Source organism: Callithrix jacchus, chromosome 15 (genome assembly GCF_049354715.1).
Source record: "Callithrix jacchus isolate 240 chromosome 15, calJac240_pri, whole genome shotgun sequence".
Taxonomy (NCBI): domain Eukaryota; kingdom Metazoa; phylum Chordata; class Mammalia; order Primates; family Cebidae; genus Callithrix; species Callithrix jacchus.
The window spans coordinates 45,730,333-45,754,243 of record NC_133516.1 but is presented as its reverse complement, the minus strand read 5'-3'; the positions used below and the strand labels follow the sequence as shown (position 1 = coordinate 45,754,243).

The 23,911-nt window shown below is 38.1% G+C and overlaps 1 protein-coding gene across 8 annotated transcripts in view; it reads right to left on the bottom strand.

The window, feature by feature from the left end:
* The window catches only part of ATXN7 (ataxin 7), a 91,067-nt gene that overhangs the window by 24,654 nt on the left and 42,502 nt on the right, over window positions 1–23,911 (bottom strand). The gene's annotated exons all lie outside the window — the stretch shown is intronic.

Genomic DNA, 23,911 nt, shown 5'->3' with positions numbered 1-23,911 from the left:
ATCTAAAATTACACATTTGCTTAACTCTAAATTTTAAAATGCATGTGATCCAACAATGACTTATCACAATACAGGAGCTATATGAGTATTTAAAACACTAGGTACATGAGAATCAGTGACCACAAGTAAGACTTCAACAGTTTATTTCCAAAGGTCTTATAGCAGTCCTGAGCTTCTTGGTAAAACTATGGTGACTTACTCCTGGAAGGACACTACTTCAATGATGCTTTTATAAGGTACTTAAGGGTGTGTTCCATACCAGGACAAAATTATTATCCTAGCTATCATGTACAGACAAAATACCTATTCTCCAACTCGACTACACAAAGGCTACAATCAAGCTAAGAAGGTTAAATTGATAGTGATTTATAAGTGCCTTTTGCTTTTTGTTCACTCCAATATGAAAGTTGTGTATAAGGAAGAAAAATCCAAAATAAATTCAGTTTAACAGTTTTCTAAATTTGACATCTAATGATTTTTTTAAATTTTAGTTTTGCTCTTTTATGATCCCAAAACACTCTGAACATACTTTCAAGCATCAGCACTTGTCAGCCAGCACTGTAAACATGAGTTTGCAGTTTTGTCACCTGCTTCAGACGATAGAGCTTCTGTGAGCCATGTCTCTATCATCTTTCTCTGTAAGGCATGGGACAGAGGTCTTCAATTACCTTCTGCATGACTGATTAAGCTTTTCTTGTGAAAAGGAGTGATTTTTGGAAGGCCCTAGACCAGTGGTTGTCAACCTTGGCTATCTACTGGAATAATATAAGGAGCTTTAAAAATACTGATGCATAGGTCCCTCCCTCAGACTGTGATTTAATTCGTTTGGATTGTAGACTAGGCATCCAGATTATGACAAGTTTCCCTGTTTGATTCTATTGTGCAACCATAGTTGAGACACTACCCTAGACTAGGCTAATGCCTCAAGGCCCATTAACCACAGCTGAGTAAGTTAGCATCTGCTTTGCACTGAGAATACTACCTGGTATAAGGCACTAAAGGGTTTGTCAAATAAAGTTCACTGCTACTACTTGTCCTCAACTAGTGTTTACCAAACTTCCATCAACTGCAAACTATTTTCGTTGTTCTTACCAAAGCCACATAAAATACTATTTCTTTTACTCCACATTTTAATTTACATTATCAATTCCATCATTTCCTCCTCCTCCGTACTCTAATATTAACCAGTCTCTCATGGGGGCATCACTGGTATTTTGGACAGGACAATTCTTCATACAGGATTTCAAGAATGTTAGTATTCCTAGTCTCTTACTGCTTAATCACCAGTAGTGCCTGTCTACCAAAGACAACCTGAAACCTCCCCCCAATCCATTTCCAGATGGGCCCCAGGGTAAAGCAGGGCACCTCTATCTTCAGATAAGATAGATTTTTCCAAACAAGAGTATCTGTTAAACAGTAAGTTCAAGTTCAATAAGCTTATTATATAAACATAACTAAACATTAAAATATTCATCCATGTTTATCTACAAAAATCATCTTGTGTACCCCCTGAAACAGTGCACTAAAGGAATAGCCTGTCTATGGTATGCAGACGACAGAGATAACACTCAACTAGAACTGTGACTTTTAAGAAGTACACTCTAGGTATCAATTCGCAAGCAGGTATCTCAAAGCAAATATGTGATATATTTTCTTTGAAGATCAAATGATTAGATAAAATTCTTTATCAAATTAAATACCCTCAATTCTGTTACAAAGCTTGTTTTGAGAATGCAAATGTATTCCAAAGCCACTGATATACTATGAAACAATTTGAATATACTGAAATTTTGCATTTGCTTTTTCACAATTTTTGTCTGTAAGAAATACTAGGTGAACTCAGAAAACTACACCTGGCTGAAATGAGCCACATGGGAAAACACAAAATGCACACTCCTCAAACTTACACCATCCACCTCAATTCACTGCCATGGGTATTATTAACCATACCCAAACACATATGATGCTACAATTTTTCATCTAATTTCAGAAAACTTCCTTTCACCACTTCACGGTCAAGCTGCAACCCTTCCCAAGCCTTCCACAAGCAAATGCCAGATCTTTTCAAGGTAACTGCCATGTTTATTCTAGTATTTATGTATTTTTTGACCCTTTAACATTTGTTAAGACTGTGCTACTATTTTCATTAGGTTCCCATGTTTTTCTGTGTGTGTCACTGATGAGGTCTTTGAGTGTTGTGCCATAACCCTGTTTTCCCAATATGCCTCGTGGTTTTTGTTGCATAATTTTGCACTGTGCAGTAATTTTTTAGGAATGCATGTTGTGTTATAGCAGAACTGACTGTAACTTTAAGTTTGTACTTTCAATTTTCTATTCCCATCATTGTCCATCCTCCCTATTTTCTTTAGTTAAGCATCTTTTCTTGCCTATTAACTCTTAATGTGGGATTCAGCACTAGAAAATCAAGGTTCAAAGCTTCCTAACATTAAAAGTCTGCTGATGTATCAATGATATTTCCAAAAAATTCTATTTTCTACTTCAGTAACAGTAAAAACTATATAAAAACTAAGAATGACAATCTAGCTCATGTGAATTTTTCATTCACTAAAACTTGAAACAGATTGTGTGTGTGTGGTGTGTGTAAGTAACTAAGATTCTGGCTGAAAAGTGCCAGCTCAAATTCTTGTCATGCTACTGAACTAAGCTGTTCCTTAATATCATGGACTGGAAACTTGTTCTGTGAAAAGTACAGCATCCTACCCCCACACAAGAAAGCAAGGAGCAAAAACCAAATTTAATTATAGTTGAGTTGGACTTCCCTCATCCTTTCACTGTGAGTTCTTATTTTCCATAAAATTTTATCTAGCTTTAAAAAAGTGTTTGTTCCCAGATCAGAAGAGAAATGGGCAAATTATAGGTAGGGTTAGGGACCCTATATTAAATGGACAAAGTGGTGGCCAGATGCTGAACACAACTGCAATGTGGTCTGTTGGGGAGTCCAAGTTGAGTTTTCAAAGCGCTCCTCTCTCCAGGATCTGGCACCAGCCCAGGGAAAGCACACTGTGTCCCTGAATGAGGAGGGTATGATGAATGGCTCCAGCGAGGGAGAGACAGGCCAACTGACAGGCAAGTACAGACACAAGGAAAGAGCAGAGACAAAGACAGACAAACACGCCTAAGTGTGTATGTGTGTATTGTGCTGAGGAGAAGAGAGGGAGACGGAGCTTTATGGGGATCCTTCCCCTTGTGGCTTCAATATGTCTCATGGCAAGGGCAAGATATTAGTGGTGTAAGAGAATGGACAACTCTCTATAGGTCTTCCAAAACAGAATGCAACCGAGAATATGAGCTTTTAATTCTGAATTCATGCTGAGATTTTTTTCTTTATAGTAAGTATCAACACCCAGATACACACCAAAAAGGAGTTCAAAGCAAATAATCAGATCTTTTTATATCATAAATAGTGCTCTGAAAACAACTAAAAATAATTTATAATGAGCAAGTGTCAAAATTGGGGCACAAATCTAAAAAGCAATCAAAACAACTTATAACTCCAAATACTAACATTCATACTTGAAAATAATCTAGGATATATGTCAAGCTTTTTAAACAGTGGTTATTCCTTGGATTATAGCTCTATTTTTTAAAATGTTTGTGTATTGTTTTTCTGTAATGAATACAGTTTACTTGGTTATCAAATACATACTTCTAAAGAAGAAAAATCTGGTGTTCTGGTCTCAATTTTACACATGCCAAAATAAAGCAAGGCATACTGTCATTCCTGAGCGTAGTATCAATTTGTCCCAATGGCTAACTACTATGAAACCCTCACAGAACTTTAATAACCTCAGTTCTACTATAAAGCTTGAGAATGGAAATGCATTTCAAAGTCACCAAATTTGTCAAATTTCAATGTGTTCAAAGAAACAATTTGAACACACTGAAATGTTGCATTTGCTTTGTCATGATTTTTGTCTGTAAGAAAGACTAGGTGAACACAGAAAATTGTACCTAGTCAAAATAAGCCATGTGGGAAGATACAAAATGGACACCCCTCAAACTTCTACCATCTACCTCAGTTCACCACCATGGGTGTTATTAACCACATCCAAACACATATGATGCTACAATTTTTCATCCAATTTCAGATAACCTCTTCCCACCACTTCATGGTAACTCACAAGCTGCAAATCTTCCCATACCCTTTACTTAGGGCTCTTTCTTTGTATCTTAATAAAAACCTTTTACTAATCTTTTATAATCCAAACAACTGGCTGATGAGAAATCTCACCTTCAACAACAACAACATCAACAACAGCTGCTACTGTGTATTGTGTGGAAACCACATGCCAGGCACCATGCTATGGGATTTACGTGGATTATCTCATTCAGTCCTAACCATCTTTCTAACAAAGCAGATACTATCATTATCCCCAATTTCCAGATGAGGAAGCCAAGGCTTTAAAGGACTCAAGTCAGTTGTCCAACATCACATGGTTACTGAAGAGGCAAAGATGGATGCAAGCCCAGGCAGGCTGACTCTAACACTAGGGTGAAAGCACAAGGCAACTTGCCTGCTCTTAAATGGCATGATTAGCAAATCATAATACATGATCCAAAAGCAGGGAGAAAGCAGGGGTAAAGGTAAGGGTTGGGGCATAAAACAGTAAGAAGCCCATCTTCCCCAAGTGCTCAGCAAAAGCAGGTTGTTAGCACACAAGTTTATATAGGCTGAATATCTGTCATGGATGGTTTTTGACATCTGACAGTTTTTTGGTATATTCAGGTTGAGATCCAGAATATGTTTAAGGGAAATTCAGATTGTTTTAGATTTCATCTTTCCATTTTGGAAGCTGCTATCCTAAAAGTCGGCTATGGGTATGTCAGCCAGTGTAGCAGTTTTTTGCTTGGAGGGTCTTAAAGCATCCAATATGGTTTTGATAGAGGCAGACAAATGCCTAGACAGACAGGGGAAAGTCTCTGATGAAACCCCACCTCCAAGTTGAAGACAATTTTAAACCTGAAAGCCAAGCTACAAGTTAAATCCTTGGACTTGATCAGAATTTGTCTACCTATTTGGGACACTTTCCTCTGATTGGTCCCCAGCCTTCACCTATTTTATATATACCTACCCTTTCCAAATTGGTTTTTCTACACTGTCATGCCCACCTTTGAGTTGTGCCTTTGGTATAAACATTTTTGCATACTCACAAACCAATCAGCATGCAGGCCCCATTCTAAGTCCATAAAGGGCCCCAGACCCAGTCACCACATGGGCGAACCATTCCCTTCTCCCCCAGTCCCCTCTCTGCTGAAAGTAGTTTTCATCACTCAATAAAATGCTTCTCTGCCCTTATCACTCTCCAATATTCTACATATCCTCATTCTTCTTGGGTGCAATACAAGAGCTCAGGAACCACCAAACACAGGTACAACCTATAACACAGGCAAGCTGCGGCACACCCAGCGTGGCCAAGGGAGGCCCAGGCAGGGCATCGCTGGCTGGGCATCCCTAGCTTGCAGAGTGACCAAGAAGAAAAATCCTCCATCAGTTTGAAGAGTGAACTGTGACAGAATGTGCCAACTGGGGCTGTCTTTATAGCTTGGCTAAAAACAATAAACTTACACAGTTTCCAGATGGGCATGCTCTACAAAAGACCATCAGCAAACACCTGTTGAGTAAGGTAAGGCTGGAACCACCAACCAATACGCAATACAACATGCATGCTTCTAGTCACTCTCAGGTTGTTTGTGGTCACCTTCCCAGCAGAGGCTCAGGGCTGTTGGGTACAGTCTTGGTGTGTATGGGCTGAGTAACCAGCCTGAATAGAATCCAAATCAAATAGAAAAACTTCTTAAAAGATTACCTGAAAAGGGCAAGAACTTTAGAGTCAGGGATATGTGGGTTCATATCCTTGCTCTGCCAGTTACTAGTTGGGTGACCCTGGGCAACCAGCTCACTCCATCCTCGTTGGCAATGTCTTCAACTGCCAAGCCTATTTTGCAGGGCTGCCGGGGATTAAACGATAAGAGTGTTGCAAAGCCTGCAGCACAAAGCCTTCTATGGACCAGGTAGTGGGAATTCAATACTGCATAAGACAGATGCCCTTGTTAGCTTAGTTGATGCCAGCTACAGGCTTACTTCTTTAGACAGAGAAGTACTCACAAATAACAGTTCCTGACTTCTAAAGCAGGTAGACATCACTTAAGAACAAACCAAATCCTCTTTCCTATCAAGTTATCTTCTCCAGTGTGGTAAGGATTTAGTTTACGTATTTTTATATGCCATTTCAGGAAGATAATCAATCTCTTCTAATTTAAGAGCTCAGGGGAACAACTTTAAGAATTCATTTAAAAATTAGCATATTCACACCAAACAGAATATTCATTCAATTTAAACTTATTTACAAATAAAAGGATGGCTCACTTTCCTCACAGAACTCAGAAGACACTCAGGAAGAACTGCAGGTAGAATAAAATGAAGATCAAGTCTCAAATTCAGTTTACAGAGTCAAAGGTGGAAATCTGGTGCAGATTTTCTAAATAAAACCCACAAATTTTTCTTTAAATGAAACCCACACTTTTGGATAGATTCAGTCAGTAAACGTTAAACAGCGTGTGCACTTTACATGGACGGGCCTTTTGAGAAATACCAACGCATGCTTCAAGGAATGCACGATTTCATGCTTTCTGACAGCTCCATTCCACAAACATCCCATAATAACGTCCATTTAAAGCAAGGACTTTCAATAATCAAGGTTATACACGGCTATAAAATGTAAAACACAGGTAAACACACACAGAGTCTTTGGCCAGTCACGGTAAGTTACAAAAGCTCAGTTTAAAAACTTTAGGTCATTCATTAAGCTGTCCCTTCCCAAAATTATTTATTGTTTATTTTTACGTCCAGGTTGAAAAATAACTGGAGCTTGTTATTATACAGATCCCAATTAATCCAAACTGTCATACTCCATTTCCAGGCCACCAAACACAATTCATGAGATGTCAATTGGTATCATGTGTCTTTCACAAGGATTATTACTCCTTAAGAAAACACCCAAGAGCAGGACCTGAGGCAGACTAGAAATTAAGACTGCATTAAAAAAAAAAAATCTCAGCACTTCTTTGTTACACATCTACTTTGCTGCACACTAGTGCTTTCCCTAAACTTTCATTATTCACAACTAAAATCTATTTTGGATCCTTTTCCAAATCGGCACAGTATCTAGACTATTTACTTAATATATTTTAAAAATAGTCAGTGGCTGAGTAGGCACTAATTTAGCATTATCCTAAGCAATAATATCTCCAAACGTATGACTTTGTATTTGATGTAGAAGTTTTATATATATATACATATATTTTTTCTCATATTAAAAAATACTTGGTATACCCTTTAAAAAAATCACACCATGGACTACACATGAACATAAAGCATTTAATATTTCCTCACTACTTTTATTATTGTCAACTTTTTCCTCTAAATTTTCTTATTCTTCTTAAAAGCACTCACATGTGGCCTGACAAGCAAACACAGTCCTACTCCATCCACTCTTTGTTGTCACAGGTTCTTTTTAATCCTAAATCTGCTTTATCTTTGATCTAATTTCTTTAGGTTCCCCAGGCACTTGATGAAACTATTCCAGAGAGAGCTAAGTGTAGTCTAATTGCTGAAAAGGAAGCAAGTTGGTGGGACTGCTCCTGGAATATTCAAATCTCAAGTTGGGGAATTCAGAACTGACCTCTGACATGCAGTGCCTCAAAGGACAATTAGCCAAAATTGGGGCTGGGAGGCAACTTCAGAGCATGCTTAGGTGGGTTACAAATGGCACTGCAAAACACTGAGAAAGAAAAAGTCCTTACCACAAAGCACTCGGCATCATTTCCACTAGAGAGCTTTAACTGAAAAGGATGATTTCAACACTGGCTGCCCTAACAAATTAGTCTCCAACTGCTACCTCTGCCAAATGCATCTCTCCTCCCCGTATTGCGGAGGTGCTTTTAAATTAAAACGTAAGGGGAAAGTGCAGAAAAGAGAGTCATTTATAGCACTTGGGCCACTTGAAACAACTTTTCACCGAAGGTCCTAATCAAATTATCAAGCTCTTCAAGTCAGTGCTTTATGACAGAAATAAAGGCCCCACTAAAGTATTCGGGTCTCTTGGCATTTCCACGTCTCTGGGCAGAGCGTGCACTACAGCATACCCATTCACACTGGCTGCATGAAAGAGAACAGATCACAAAGGGCAGATTACAAGGGAGAACGACTCCACTCTGGTGGGGGAAGGGACAGGCGTGAATGGATTGTAAATAATGTTGCTAAGAAAGGAGCAGAAATATGGCAACCTCAAATAAACCTCTTGCCAGGAATTCTTCCCAAGACGACTGTTCTTTCTGAACTCTGCTTTCAAGTATGTGAGAAATATGAAAAACTTAACTGAATATCTGGGGGATACTCCTTCCCTGCCTGCTTAACTTGTAGCTCTTTGCAAACATTTGTAAAAGGGTTTTTAAAAAATTAATCCAAATGCTTTATTGAAAAAGATGGAATGATAGGGAAAAACAGAATGTTAAAAGTGATCACCTCAGCTGTGAATGTAACATTCCTTCCCCACCCCAAAAAACAGCTTGTCTTAAGTAAAACAGAGTGGTCTGAGTGATCAGTTAAGTTCCTGAAGGGCGCCCTTCCTGTGCTCCTGCAATCCTGGTTCAAGGTGCAGACTTTTGACCCATGGGTTATCATCCTCTCTAACACAGGCATACACACACTTAGGGAAAGTACCTTTTGGGAAAAGGTTGCTGTTGCTTTTAAGCATAACATGACCAACCGTTTATGCCACCTCTGTAATCTTGCTGTCACCGTTTCTGACTATAGACACCACACAATGAATGACATGCTGGCTGACACTTCTACTTTGCTAACAGCCATAAGGACTTCTCTCTGTTATCCTCAGCACAGTGTTACCCAAATGATGCTGACAGAGTAGAGCAATAAATCACCCTGCCTGAAACAAACATGACTTCACTATCTGAGTGATATACAGGATTTTGTAAAATTTCACTCCACTTTCTTTCTCTCACACCATCATTCACTTGAACTGTTTCTATTCCTCAGGTACCAACATGTGAGAAGAAAAAAAGAGAATCTAAACGAAAATCCACCAGTCTATCTACTTCTGATTTAATCCTCTATGTGTTAGGAAAAAAACACCTTAGAATTTCAGCAATTTACCTTTATAAGTTTAGCCTTCCAAAGTGTTATACTATGTGTAGTTCAGCATCAAACATACTCAGTCCTTATACAAGTATCTCTATAGTAGCATTTTGGTCTAAGCCACTGTTTTTCCCAAATGAAACATATGGGCTATTACCAAAATGCAAAAAAGACAATTAAAGAAACAAAACATAGTCATTACCACTCCAATCCAATTTTTACATATACATGAAAAGAGAGAGACTAAACGGAACAGGGTAAAACTCAAATTACAGGAGTTGTCTTGTTTTTGTTTGGTTGTTTCTGTTTTGTCTTTTAAGATATGAATTTCTGTGTAGGAATCCCAACAGGGATCACCAACTTCCCAGTCCAACAAACAAGAGCAACTCTGTAAGGTGCAACAAAATGACAAAACCATCTGCTGAAAAGTGCTACACTGAGCCTGTCACAATCCGTACTGCTATTTCCACTAGTTTTATATCCTTTTTATATCACTTTATTCTGGGTGGGGAGGGCAGAAGACCTGAAGACCAGAATATGGAAATAAGAAAATAAGAAAAACCTCACATTTTGAACACGGCCTAAAAGCTTCCTTCATTATACATTCTGTTAATAAGGAATGAGTGATTAATTACTCAGGAATGCCAATGCTTTCAACGGGTCTATAACACACATTTATTTTTTTCTGAAGACAGAAACACTATCTGCTGCACCTATAGTCCAGGGTTGTCAACTAATAAAACATCAGAAGTGACATGCAAAAACAAAAGCAGAAACAATTAACCTAAACCGACCGACAAGAGTTTTAAGAAAAACCAACTATAGAGAATCAACAGCAATTTGATTAAAGGTTTAAGATCTATTTGTATTTAAAGTCCTACAAAGGGGGAGCTAAATTTCAACCTCAATTAAAACCATCTGGTCAAGCTCATTATTGCAGAAGGCATGAAATTTGAATCCCCTGAAAACTAAAGAACTCAACTGACACCTCACTTCCTGCATGAAGACAGAAGGTCTGAAGACAGGTAAGGTAACATTGACAGCAGCCTTCCTGTCCACCCAAGAAGAATCAGCTTAGCTCTGCTGGCTACCTTAATAATACAACTGAAAAAAAAAAATAATCTTTTCTGGCAGTCAGTCCATAATTAAATTTTTATACACTCAATTTAAGTTACTGAATGACTTCCCAGGGTTACTGTTTGTATTTTGAAGTTGTTCTTCCTCTTGACGCAGTGTTCTGTTTGAAACTTTGCTGTGGAATTGAAGTATCTGACAAAACAGCTTTCAAACACATTCTACAGGAAACACTGCAAACTGCCTGTCATGAAACCTCACTTACCACAAGTAAGATAAAAAATAGTTAAAGCATGTTACAACGCTCCTCCATTTTTAGAGAGCAACGTAACCAATGCTCTCTCTGTTTTGAGATATGGGAACTGTTTGGTGCAAACCTCAGCATTTTGTTGGAGTTAATAACAAACTCGACTCCTGTCTGCGTCTGAACTTTGGCCAGATCACTCAAATGACATTTCAGAATGGCTCCTGTGGACAGCTTGCAGCAGCTAATCCCCGTGGCTGCAATTACCCACTCTGATCCCCTAGCTCTGCAGGCTCCCTCCCTCCACTACTTGAGCAGCGCAGCCCTCCTGGCCTGCTGGCAGGGCAAGACAAACACCAGGAGGAAAGAGGCCTGCACAAACTCTTCCAAACTCTCCTTGGTTCTATGGAAGGTTAGCAAAGACCTACCCCACCGTCCACAGGCTCATCCAGAGCTGGGCCCTAAGCCAAGCCCAGCCTCTGAAAACTGCCTCAGAAAACTTACCCGGTGGAGCTTTCAGCTCCTGCGCAGAAGGGCTGCTTTGGAGAGGCATCTCGCTACCTTCCATTCACAGAATTTGGTTGTGCTTCATTGCACACTTGCTACTGCAGGCTTGCATCATGATTTGGGTCTGCCCACCAACTCCAAATATGCTGCTCCATGTTTGGGCTTATGTAACATTTGCTACTACTGTAAAAAGCACTTGAATTACAAAGGTCCTGGCAGATCAACAGAAAACAGGGGGTGGAGTCTAATTTCATCTAATATGGTCATACAAGGCGTCCTGTCCGTTGTATATTAATCTTTCTATTTGAAAGGCAACTTGTCAAAACTGGGGAAGATGGAATTTATAAATTTAACCTGCTAAGATGTAAATTACTATACTTTCTGAATTTTTTTCTGGATGCCCTTAAACTGACACAACTACTACCAGGTATATTACAAAACTTACATAATTTATTTAAAAATTTACATTTCACATCTCTGTAGACCTAAAGGTCTTAAAGTTAAACATTTCTATAAAATACCTGCAGCATTTTTCCACATTTTATTTCCCCTATACTATCTATACTTGCTAAATTTTTTAAAATTATTATTATTCCTAAGCATACTCCTTCCTAAATCTAGTAACACAAAATCTTAACCCACTTTCTGTGCATATTTCTAAAATATATATACTTTCATATCCACCTGATTCTCCAGTTTGGTGTTCAATCATTGGAGGGCTGACTAAAGCTTTCATACTTTTAAATCTAAGAATTTCTTTCACTGAGTGCCCCCATGAAAACAGACTTTCTGGCCTGTTTCACTGCCTCATTCCTATCACGTTCCTTCTCTCTGGCCAATCAACAAATCTTACTGTCAACTAGACATGGAATGAATGGTGTGTAACAGCTCAAGCCTGTAATCCCAACTACCCGGGAGGCTGAGGCAAGAGTCCAGGAGTTTGAGGCTGCAGTGAGCTACGACTGCGCACAGCACTCCAGCCCAGCTGACAGAGTTCTAATAAAACAACAACAAAAAATCCCCACAAGTGACATGGAAAAAACTGCCAAGTGATCTGAGTTTTATGATAATAATGATTTAGATACCTAATAGTTCAGAATGAACTCTTCTAAGTGTCAAAAGAAGTGGGAAAAGATTCTTCTACAGAATCCCATCACCCTACACAGAATATTTAGCAAAAGTCCTGAATTACACGTGTGGAAATGATTTAGCCTGAAAGGGGTGGGGAAGAGTTCTGAGGCATAAAAATGTCTATTAGACCAAATTCTAAACTGACTAAAATAAAAGAACAGTAGCTGTACTGCTCTACTTTCACAAGCACTCAGATCCCAACCATGTCAGCAATACTAAGATCCATGGGTTTTCTAAAACCCACATTTTTTTTTCCAGATTCCTTACAGTCACATTCACATAATCCAGAACTATGGTAGTCCTGAAAAGATGCTAGAAGAACAGAAGTGAAGAGCCACTGGCAAGCCTTAGAAGCACAGGATGAGGATACATCTTCCAAATCTTTTCAAAAGCTCAATAGTGAAAATAAGACTTTTAAGTTAATTCACAGAAGCTTTTCGTAAGCTAGAAAAAAAAATTCTATGGCTGTACAACCTGATTTCCACAGGTCTTAGTATTACTCACTCCACTTCACCTGCCCTCCCTACAAGGGTAGCTGAGGAGTCCTCCTTAATGCCATCAATGGCAGAAAAGAAAGATGTAGGAGGATCTTTCTCCAGCTGAACCTCACTTCCCTATCACTGCACCTGTACGACAGGGGATACCAGAGTCCTTGCTGACCTCTTAGTACAAATGCTTGCCTTTCTAACATTCCCTTTCATACATAGTGATTGTACAGTGGGGAAAATTATCATTATGAGAGTCAGCTAATCTAAGACAGTTCTAAGAATCAAGGTTTTCTGCAACCCTGAAGAAAACGAGGGTGAATTTTAGCAAATGTTCTAAATGCTACAAACACACGTCTACATATAAGTTCATGTATAAACAAGAGAAAAATTATTTTAACTTATCTTTAAGACCTACATCAAAAAAGTAATGAATAGTCTTATAAGCCAGGAAAATGTAATTTTGTACACCTATAGACAAATACATAGAAACTGAGAGCAAAGCTCAGATTAAAGTTTTAACACTCACATGTACCCCTTGTAATGCCCTCAATAAAATGTTTAAGCAAATACTGCTTTGTTCTGCTTATAAAGCATTATCATAATTTTCTTCAAAACATTTCCCAATATCCTATCTGAATAAAATTTATTTTGATATCAGATATCCCAATGATGGCTCAGATACAAATGTCTATGTCTGGGGACATGGTCATATTTCTTTTTTCCTAAGAAAAAAATTAAGATTGAAGACTAAAAAAAGACTACAGACTAAAATATCACCTTAATAGAATAACATCCGTGCCTCACTGACCAAAAATTATATATATCAGCTGTGGTTTGGATGGTGTACACATGTCAATTTTACCCTAGTACACAAAGGGGAGTTTTGAACTGACAAAAATTCTTCTGTGCATTAGGCTATTTGCAGCAAAGAAGCAAACCTGCAGGAGGCTAGGAGGAGCACTCAAGGCTTGGGTTCAGGGGACAGCCAGCCTGCAGTCTGAGCACTTCTAGTTGTACAGCCTTGGGCAAGAGACTCTGGAGAGCTCAGGGCTGATACTGCCTCCTCCCACAAGCCTGGCACAGTGAGGAGTAAATGAGATAACACAGGTAATGCAATGCCCAGCACTTGTTAAATGTTCAGCAAATGTTAGCTATTATGATTACAACCAAGGAGAAACTGAATGGATGACAGGAAAGAAGAGTTAGAGGAAAACTGAAACACAGAAAAACTGAGGTTTCTATTAAAGAAATTAGTCAAGTCCCCTACAAATCTTGGGATTTCCTAAACTGAATCCTTGAGAAGCAGCAGAGGTGTCATTCAGTATTTTGGAGGGCAACAAACAAGCTGCTAGCAGTTATGAAATACTGTGCTCCTGTCATTGGTGAAAGCCAGTTCTCCATTTTACAGGAATACAAGTCTCCACTAACTCCACTTCACTGTCTCAGCAGGCCGGGCAAGTTATAATTGGTCTTAATTGGCACTTACAGGAGCTTTAACATTCCTTACCTGCTGCCAAGGAGCACTTGAAAGGAGAAAAAAGTATTTTCAAACTTGGAAATACCAAGCAATTCATTCAGTTGTAGGCCTGGAAGCTTGCTCTCCAGAATCAGATTAGCTTCACCTAGAAATGTTGCTATGTTATTATCCAGCACTCATTACGTACTCACACTGGATTAGGAGAGGTGGGAGATGAAATTTAAATGGGGATAATTCATCTTGGGGGCTAAAACCACGCAGCAGCCTTCCTCTAGCTGATCTTTTGGTGGATGGCTCTTCAGGGCTCAGCCCACTTCGTGTGTGTAAGGCAGGCAAATAAAATATATCTTCATGACTTGATTTACACACGCTTTGAGTTAACCACAATCTGACCTCAGCCCAGTCATATTTGAAACACACAATGAACACTGTTAAAAGGTGACCAATCATACCAAAAGCAAAGAGGATAGCAAGATCAGAAATAAAATTAGCCATAGTTTTTCCTTGGCCTTGCATTAATTACACTCAAAACTGTTACCATCTAGGAGGCCTCACATTTTGCACAGAGGAATCCTAGCATATAAGATTTCATATAGAATGAATAGAAATTTCCCATAGATACCAGGAAAACTGCCTGTAATTGTTTAAATGAATTTTTTAAAAATAATTACTCATTTTGAAAGTTCTCTATGTCTCATATTAGTAAATATTACCCAGACTCATGCTTGAGAAATTTACTTCAAATTAAAATTAATCATATTTGTGTGTGTGTGTGTGTGTGTGTAAGGAACACTCTAAGAAGCTTTAGAAAAATAAATACAACACCTACTCCTTTGGAGATACTCTCATAGTGGCTGGTAGAGATATAAAGTATTACAGCCTTTTTGGAAACCAATCAAGCAGCAGCTATTAACACTGCAAATAACTATCTTTTGTTACCCAGGAATCCCTTCCTGTGACTATATCCCAGAGAAACTAAACCACCAGAAATTAAGTATGTATATACCACAGTGTTACTGCTGTTTGGTTCACAGAGACAAAAAGCAAGAAACAAAATCAATGTCCACAGAGCGCCTGATGGAGGAAGCTACAGAACAGCCACACCTTAGAGTAGTATGCAGCCATTAAAAAGAGGGAATTAGTGTTATCTAGGGCTGTGAATGAATTTACATGGGTACTGTTGAGTAGAAAAGAAGCAGAAGTGCGAATAGGATCCATTTTTTTTGTAAAACTATCACCAAAAGCCCCTACTAATAAAATACATGATTCTATGTGCCAGTATACTTAGAAGCATGAGAAAAATATAGATGGATGCATACTAAGTTACATACTAAAAATGCAGCATGTATGGTTTATAGCACACAGAGGACTACTAGTTAGAGAAGGCAGGGAAGTTGAAAGAGCCAAAGAAATAAGAAAAAGTAGGCTGCACTGAAAATAGTATGTTGGAGATGATTACATTTGTATATTTATATAAAAAAATATATAGGTGTATATATTTAATATATTCATATGCCATTCAAAAATCTATAAAGAAACAGGTCTAACACATTTTTGTTTTAAAAATGCATTGTGAAGGTAGCTGAAGAAAATTAAAGAAATACAAAATTCTGGGTGAGTGTGGTGGTTCACACCTGTAATCCCAGCACTTCAGGAGGCCTAGGCAGGCAGACTGCTTGAGCTCAGGAGTTTGAGACCAGCCTGGGCAACACAGTGAAATCCCATCTCTACAAAAAATACAAAAATTAGCTAGGTGTGGTGGCGCGTGCCTGTGGTTCCAGCTACTGAAAGGGCTGAGGTGGGAGAATTGCTTGAGCCCAGGAGGTAGGGGTTACAGTGAGCTAAGACTGCACCACTACACTCTAGCCTAGGCAACAGAGTGAGACCCTTTCTCAAAAAAAAGAAAAGAAAAGAAATTCTAGTATTACAGAAACAAGTATATCTTGATTACTGTTACTCTCTTCATTTGTTTGACTAAGCAGACTGAGACACAAGTAGCACAATAGACCACCATTCAATCACACTGAAAAAGGCCTATTAGCTACTTTGGCAAAATAACATCTTAAGCCTCTAAAGCTCACTACAACTTCAGTATCAGCAGTTATAGGCCAGGCATGGTGGTTCACACCTATGATCCCAGCACTTTGGGAGGCTGAGGCAGGAGGACGACTTGAGGTCGAGTTCAAGACCAACCGGCAACATGGCAAAACTCTGTCTCTACTAAAAATGCAAAAATTAGCTGGGTGTGGTGGCGCAAGCCTGCAATCCCAGTTACTCAGGAAGCTGAGGCACGAGAATCACTTGAACCTGGGAGGTGGAGGTTGCAGTGAGCCGAGATCACATCACTGTACTCCATCCCGAGCGACAGAGCGGGACTCTGTCTCAAAAAAAAAAAAAAAAAAAAAAAAAGGAAGTTCTAACAACCTTTTAAGAATATATATATCAAGCACAAAAGGCAATGAAATAAATTTCATTCCAAAGTTTATTTTGGACCTGAAGAGAATACAAATCAAGAACTCTATCTTGTGTGAACTCTATCTTAGGGGCTTACCGTTTGTATTTTAATTTATTTTAAATGGAAATGATTATCTTTTCTTTTTTGTTTTTAACATTCAAATGCACAAAATGAAAAGGTTTAAAATTACTTTGAAGTAAACCTCAAGACTGGGATTTTTACACACACAACGTGTAATAAGGGAAATAGCTAAATTTAGCTATTGGGCCTCTTCCAAACCAGTTTGTTTTATGGATTTAGACTAGTACATATATCAGAGGAATTACTTCAGCCAGGTAGTAGGTACCACAGCCTGAAGAAGTAATAAAAACTCCCTCTTCTGGTCATATGTAAGACCACAGCTTGGTAGGGTTGAAATCACAGGTGTGTTTATCTTAAAAAGTCAATGTACAAATTTGTCTTGTGAAATGACTGTCAGAAGATATACTTTTTAGAAGACATAAATAAAATATGGATTTATATCCTGAAATGTCTCCTTTAAATCTGAAGCATGGCCATCCTATAATAGCTAATGATTTCTATATGCAGCAGGCACTTCAAGAGTGACAATGGTGAATATTAACTATATATATATAAAATAACAATGTCTTGCTTAATTTTTATCGTCTTTTTTTAAAAAAAAAATCCCTACTGTTTTTTACTAGTTCTATATATATATATATATATATATATATATATATATTACAATGTAATGTTCTGATACATATGTACACTGTAAATAATTTATATATGTAAATACATCTTTAGATAGACAGACAGACAGTCAGACAGATAGATAGATGTTGCCAGAAACTCACATTTTCACTCCCTTATTATTCTGGCAACCCAAATCAGAACTGTTGAAGTAGTTCACCAAATCACAGTAGTACAAACCTGGAGGGCACTGTGACCAGGCTCCATGTGGCGAATCAATATGCTAAAATACTGACAGACATTCCCAAAGAAGGACAGCCCTTTGAGCACCATATACAGTAGTGCAACACTGAAAATCTAAATGTCCATCAATAGGAGTCAGGTTAAATGAATTAAAATACATTAATAAAGTGAAATAAAAGGCAATCCTTAAAAAGACTATAGCAGAACAATATTTATTAACATGAAAAAATAGTTTAGATTATTAAGTTAAAAATGTAATTCATAATGAATCTACTGTTTTGCATGTGAGGGGAAAAAATATGCTGGTAAATATTACTTTGTCTAGGGTCTAGGAAACCTCTAAGATTATGTCCAACTGTACCCCTGAAAAGTAAGATGAAGGACCTTTGTTCATTCTGACTGCATACTTATCCTCTTGTTGGTTAATTTCTTTCTTTTACAATGTATTTTATTTTAAAAATTAAAAACAAACTGAAAGATAGTGGTTTTTGTTAGTCAATAAATTTTCACAATTAACCAATGAATACATGACAAGTCACAGGAAAGTGCACATATTTTCTTTTGTTTCCTGGCTTATATGACTAGATTACAATAATATTAAAAAACTGCAAAGAAAAAATGACCCCAACTTGGCATCACTGCAATAATTATCTTCTCCTATAACCTTCAGAAAATGCCTGAAGACTTAATATAATACATCAACACTTATCATTCAGGTCAATGCACTTCATTAAAAACAAATGCCCATATACAAGCTGAAAGAACAACCTCCTGATCCATAAGCTCAAGTACATTCATCCAGTTGCTTGAGCCGAGAACCCCATGAGTCATTCCTCCTACCTTCCTTTCCCAGTCCATCAGCAAGCCCTGCTGGCTTTATACTTCTGATGCAGATTTTAATTCTGTTCATACTTCTCTGCTCCTGCGGCTACAATCCTAATCTAAGCTTTCTCTCCTGATCCAGCTCTCACCTTAACTAGTACAAAACAGCTCACTAACTGGTCTCCCTGGTTCCACATTTGTCCCCTGTGTTACATACAGCAAACATCTGATCCTAACACTTTTGGCACAAAATCCTCAAGCAACTTTGTATTGCCTGCACCATCCAATCCTGATTCTTCTCATGGCTTGCAGGGCTCAGTGTCATCTGGTCCTGGCCCCACTTCCTCCAATTTCAACTTGGACCCCTTTCCTCCAGCATCCTCACTGGCCTTTCTTCCAAGACCACTTCTATTTACGGATCTTTGCACTTGCTATTTCTTCTATGTGAAGCACTTGTCCTCTACATCTTCAAATGGGCTGGCTCTCTTTCATCACTGTGTTTTTAAACACCACTCCAGGAAGAGGCTTTCTTTAGCCTTATTTAGAGTTGCCGGTCCCAGTCATTTTCTCTCACATTATTCCTATCATTAATCACTATCTAAAATAATATGATTTCACTCAATTTCATTTTTCTCTCTCCACCTCACCCAGTTGGAATATTAGGTACGTGAAATCACAGACACTGCTTTTCTACCTCAGTGGAGGGCAATGCCTAGCACATATTGGACCCCCAATAAATTTTGTTAAATGCATGAATCATACCATTGCTAGTTTATTTCCTTTTTAAAGCAGTCCCAAAGGCACAGACATTCATAAAAGCACAGATATCAGAAAGAGAAAAAATAGGTACATTTTATAACTAGAAATTAAAATGTTGTTCCTACACATGACATAACTGTATTTTAAAGATATCTGCTTATAATACAACTAAGGAAAAAAGATAAAATTATATTAGCTGAGAAAGAATAACCCTTTATCTGATGCTACGAAAGGTATCTGAAAAATTTAATTAGCATTCTTTCATTTGTAGCAAAGAAAAAATGAATACACTGTATGCCGTGCCATCACTCTCTAATATTAATAACAGTAAATGACAAGTGGGGGAAGAAAACCTTTTATTTCTTTATCCAAAAACAGTTACTTGGTGACAAGAAGTTTAGGGCAAAGGGTCAACCTGGAACTTCCTTCCAGAGTTAAACTAATGTCTACCTTTGATGGTGTTCATGTTTTCATGTGCCTGTTCTGGGTTAGCTCCCATCCCTGGCTCATTCTCCAACTGCTAGAGAAAGACCTGTACATGTCTTCCAAGCAAAAGCGTGAGGTAATTTTTCTGCTCTGCAACTAGTTTGTCTTTACACTGACTGCAAAAATAAACATGTCAGCAAACTCTCTAAAGAAGCTACAAAATGTTATGAGTCTCATACAAAAAGGGTAAAAGTTTGGCTTTAGATAGCTACTATGATTTAGAATTTAATAAAGTAGAACAGGCAGAAGAGAAATCCAATGATTATGCTAAATCAATAATCTACCACCATCATTATATCTTTGAATTACTGAATGTTCTGAGGTAACAGGTTTACAATACTGATCCAACTTCTCTAAGCAAACTCAAAATTCTACTTCAGCTAGAACATCTATAACTAATGATAGTTTTGTTACACATGAAATTCATATTCTCTGTGAATTTTCTTTTAACTGTATATATCCTTATGACAATGTAAAATATATCGATGTTAGTAGGTAGAAAAGATGGCCTGGTTGGTATAGTTTATCTGTGTCAATGAAATTTAATTTACGAGTTTGATCTGTAAACTAAGCATAAAATCTATTCAGTGGATTGTTAAGAACAGGAAATGAGATAATACATGCAAAAATTATCTGTAAATCACCAGGTACTATTAAAAGTTATCATTAGTCAGCAGACTTAAATGTAGCATACTTAAGAGAAAAAAAAAGATTTTCTTTCTTTATCCAAAAACAGTTACTTAATAACCAAATGAAATAACACATTAAAAAATATTTGAACCCATTTCTTCCCAGGTCTAAGTTAATCAGAGAATAAAACGGGAGGGAAGTGTTCTGTATTAACTGGTAAAACCTCTGTTTTGTGATGCAATGTAATTATATGATGGCAATTGTGGGTCAGAAATATGTGAAATGTTGTCAACAATGAGAACCAGCATTTTTGCCAGAACCAGTCCATCAGATCTTACAGAGTAAAATTACTTTTCCTCTTATACTACTAACATTGTTTGAAACCAATTACTTAGCTCAAAAAAGTAGGAGTAATTTCTCAAATGAATATGAGTAATTTGCTCATCCTGATAAAATGACATTTTAGAAAATATAATTTATGCTAGCATCTAAAAGATTCCAAATCACCTCAATGCATATCAAGGAACATTAAGTCCAAGCAATGTGTGTGGCTGTTAATTTTACAGGATTTGTAGTATCTGCAAGTGGAGAAAGCTGTAAGATCACAGGAGTGTTACTACTAAAGCTACGTTCATAAAGTCAGGAAAAAGCCATATTTATGACACTCCTATTTGTGAACAGCCTGAGAGAAAGGCAGATGTTTTACACCAAAGCCTCACCAACAGACCCAAATGCCATTCATAATGATCAATAGTGGCTCAATATATAACAGATCGATAGATGACAAAGGTTATTTGTTTTAGTGATCTTTTTACAGATCAACATGAGATTCTAAAATTCTATTTTCCATGTCTGTTATTTCCTCGGGCTAAGGCTGGCCTCAGTAGATAGGTTTTTAAACATCTGATGTAACGAAATTCAAGAACTTGACCTGGTATTTCCCAACAATATGGAGTAGGTAACACTCTGTAATATTAATAACATCAAATGATAAGTGAAAACTTACTCCCTTTCCAATCTCTTTTCATTTTGCTGATAATATCGCACTACTGTGTGGACAACACTTGCCTAAAATGTGCCAGTCTTCATTTTAACAAAGAGAGCAAGCCTCAGGTTCAGAGCCAGCACTGGCAAAAGCATCAACATAAAATTAAATAATCTTCTTTTCACAGCATTTACTTTCACATTTACCACTTCTCATAGCAGACAACACTAGTTCACTAGTTTCCCCCTTTATTGTTCTAGTAAGATTTTCCTTGTAAATCAATTTATTTAAATATAAGTGGTCTGATTTAAAGAAAAATACTAAGTAGAGTTAAGTCAGCAGATGATAAAGCCAGAACCTGATTAAGGTTGGGAAAAGGTGGCTGCTCCTCCACATGTCACTACTGAGGAGATGCTCAGAAACTCAAGCTGAGCCAAAAGGTCAAGAAGTAGATCAGCCTAACTAATCTGAGGCAAATACTTCAACAGCCAACATCTGAGCAGGGTTTCAATTAATCATAGAGATTCTAAATGTGGTACCTGTCTGAGCTGAATAACATCATTCATCTATTTCCCCTAGGTAAGATCACCCATGGGTCTGCATAGAAGACATAAACATTAAGGTATTCTTCATGAGCAAACTCAGCGAAGCTGCAGAGCACAAAGCATGAATTCCTGGGAAGCTCTCTCAGTATACAGCCTCCAAAGCACCCCACAAGTCATCTGCTAACCCTATGCTAATCCCACCATTCAGATCCAGAGTAAATGTATGTAAGTAGTACTATACAGTTTAAGCCATTCCAGTAGCCAGTATAGGACCAACACATTTATCCACTAAACTAACTGATGAACTTAAGATTCCACACCTCAAAAGAATGGTGATTCTGACTCTAGAAATGTCACCATCTCAACGCTTTCTCCTCCTCAAAGTTTTCTGGCAATTAATGTGACATTTCCAGCACATAATACAGAGATTTTTTTTAAAAAATAGGGGCCTCCCTTTCTGCCATTCTGGTTGGCTCAACCAATCTCTGAGCGCCAATCTGAGTCAGTCACTCTATGTCAGCCACTATATGTACCAAAGCAACAGCTGCATCAGAGTGGACTTTATCTGCATTTGTGAAAGCGATGCATCCCAGCCAGCTAGTGTGTCAGAATCAGCCCAGAGAGCTGTTTAGAATGCAGATTCCTAGGTTCTATACCTGGAAATTCCCATTCAGAGCATCTGGAGTCAGCCTCGGGAAGCTGCCCACTTAGAAAGCTCCTCTAATTCAAATGCACAGAAAGTTTGGGATCCACTGATTCAAATTATATTTTTAAATCTGAAATTAGCAGGAAGCAACACCTTACTCTTAAAAATGCTAAGTAACTAAAGAGAAATATGAGGCATGCTGGAGTATTTTGAAACATTAAAACATCGAGAAATCATGGTATTACTATGTTAGTTTCCAAGAAAGCAAACTATACTATGAGAGTAATCAGACTGAAAAACTGGAAATGCCAAAATGATACCATAATCATTCACCATCATTGCTCAAATGGAAATCCTGGTTAATCGTTAACTCCTAAAACAGTAGTTTGGCTAGCAAAAAAGTACAGGGCTTCTTAACTACTCTGAATAATAAGTTGCTCACCAACTCATCATAATTTTACCACCAACACCGACTGATTTTACAAGTCTTGCTGCCACTGTAGCATGTTTTCTTGTCCTCGTAGCAGTGGTTTTAAAGGAACTGCCTGCTGGAGTTTGTAGCAACTATTCATTTGTTCATAAAAGTCACAGATGGATATCAGCAATACATGAATTCACATAAGACTGCTGATAAATTTTCACCAATTTCACTCGAAAAGAACGTACCATCCCTCTTTTGGCAGGTAAACAGACTACAACAGTTACTCTAAAAGATTCTGAATTTGAAAACTGTTTTTGTTAACTGTGGAAAATAGGAATGCAAGAATTGGCCTTCTAAAAATTTCAACATAAAAGAAAATGTTCCAAAAGTAATCTTTCCTGACACAACCCCTGTTCCCAAAAGATAGAAGGAACTATGGCAGTACTGGAAAAGGTTGTTGGACCTGGGAATCCTGTCCACCTCTCCTTCCCTCCAAGTGAATAGGGTGTCACTCCAGGGCCACCACATGGTGCCTTCCTCCACTTCATGCAGTAACTATCCCAAACCCCCATCTATCTCTACGTCTCTTGTCAATTCCACCAGCAGCCATCTCCTCCTCTGCTGATTCAAAGAGGGCACTCCTTCCACATTTCCCAGCAGAATCCCTCTCTCAGAGCACTTGGCCCTCACCTTTCTGCCAGGAACTCTCCTATCTTTAATATTTCCCTTGCCACTAGAGGGATCTCAGCCCTCCTACCTAGTGGCTTTGTCAGCCACATCTCCTGCCAAGCCACGGAAGACCTTGGGAGTATATGAATCTTGCATTCACACTTTCCCGTTTACATGTTTAAAGTTACCACCAACACTTTGTCAATCAACGACTATCGACTATCGTATTACAAGATACTGTGCTAGGGACGGGAAGGCAGGAAAGGAGAAAGACAGAAAAATGTAATTTTAAGATACTTTCTTGGCCAGGCGTGGTGGTTCATGCCTGTAACCCCTGTACTTTAGGAAGCCGAAGCAGGTGAATCACTTGAAGTCAGGAGTTCCAGACCAGCCTGGCCAACGTGGTGAAGCCCATCTCTAGCAAAAATACAACAGTCAGGCATAGTGGTGTGCACCTGTAA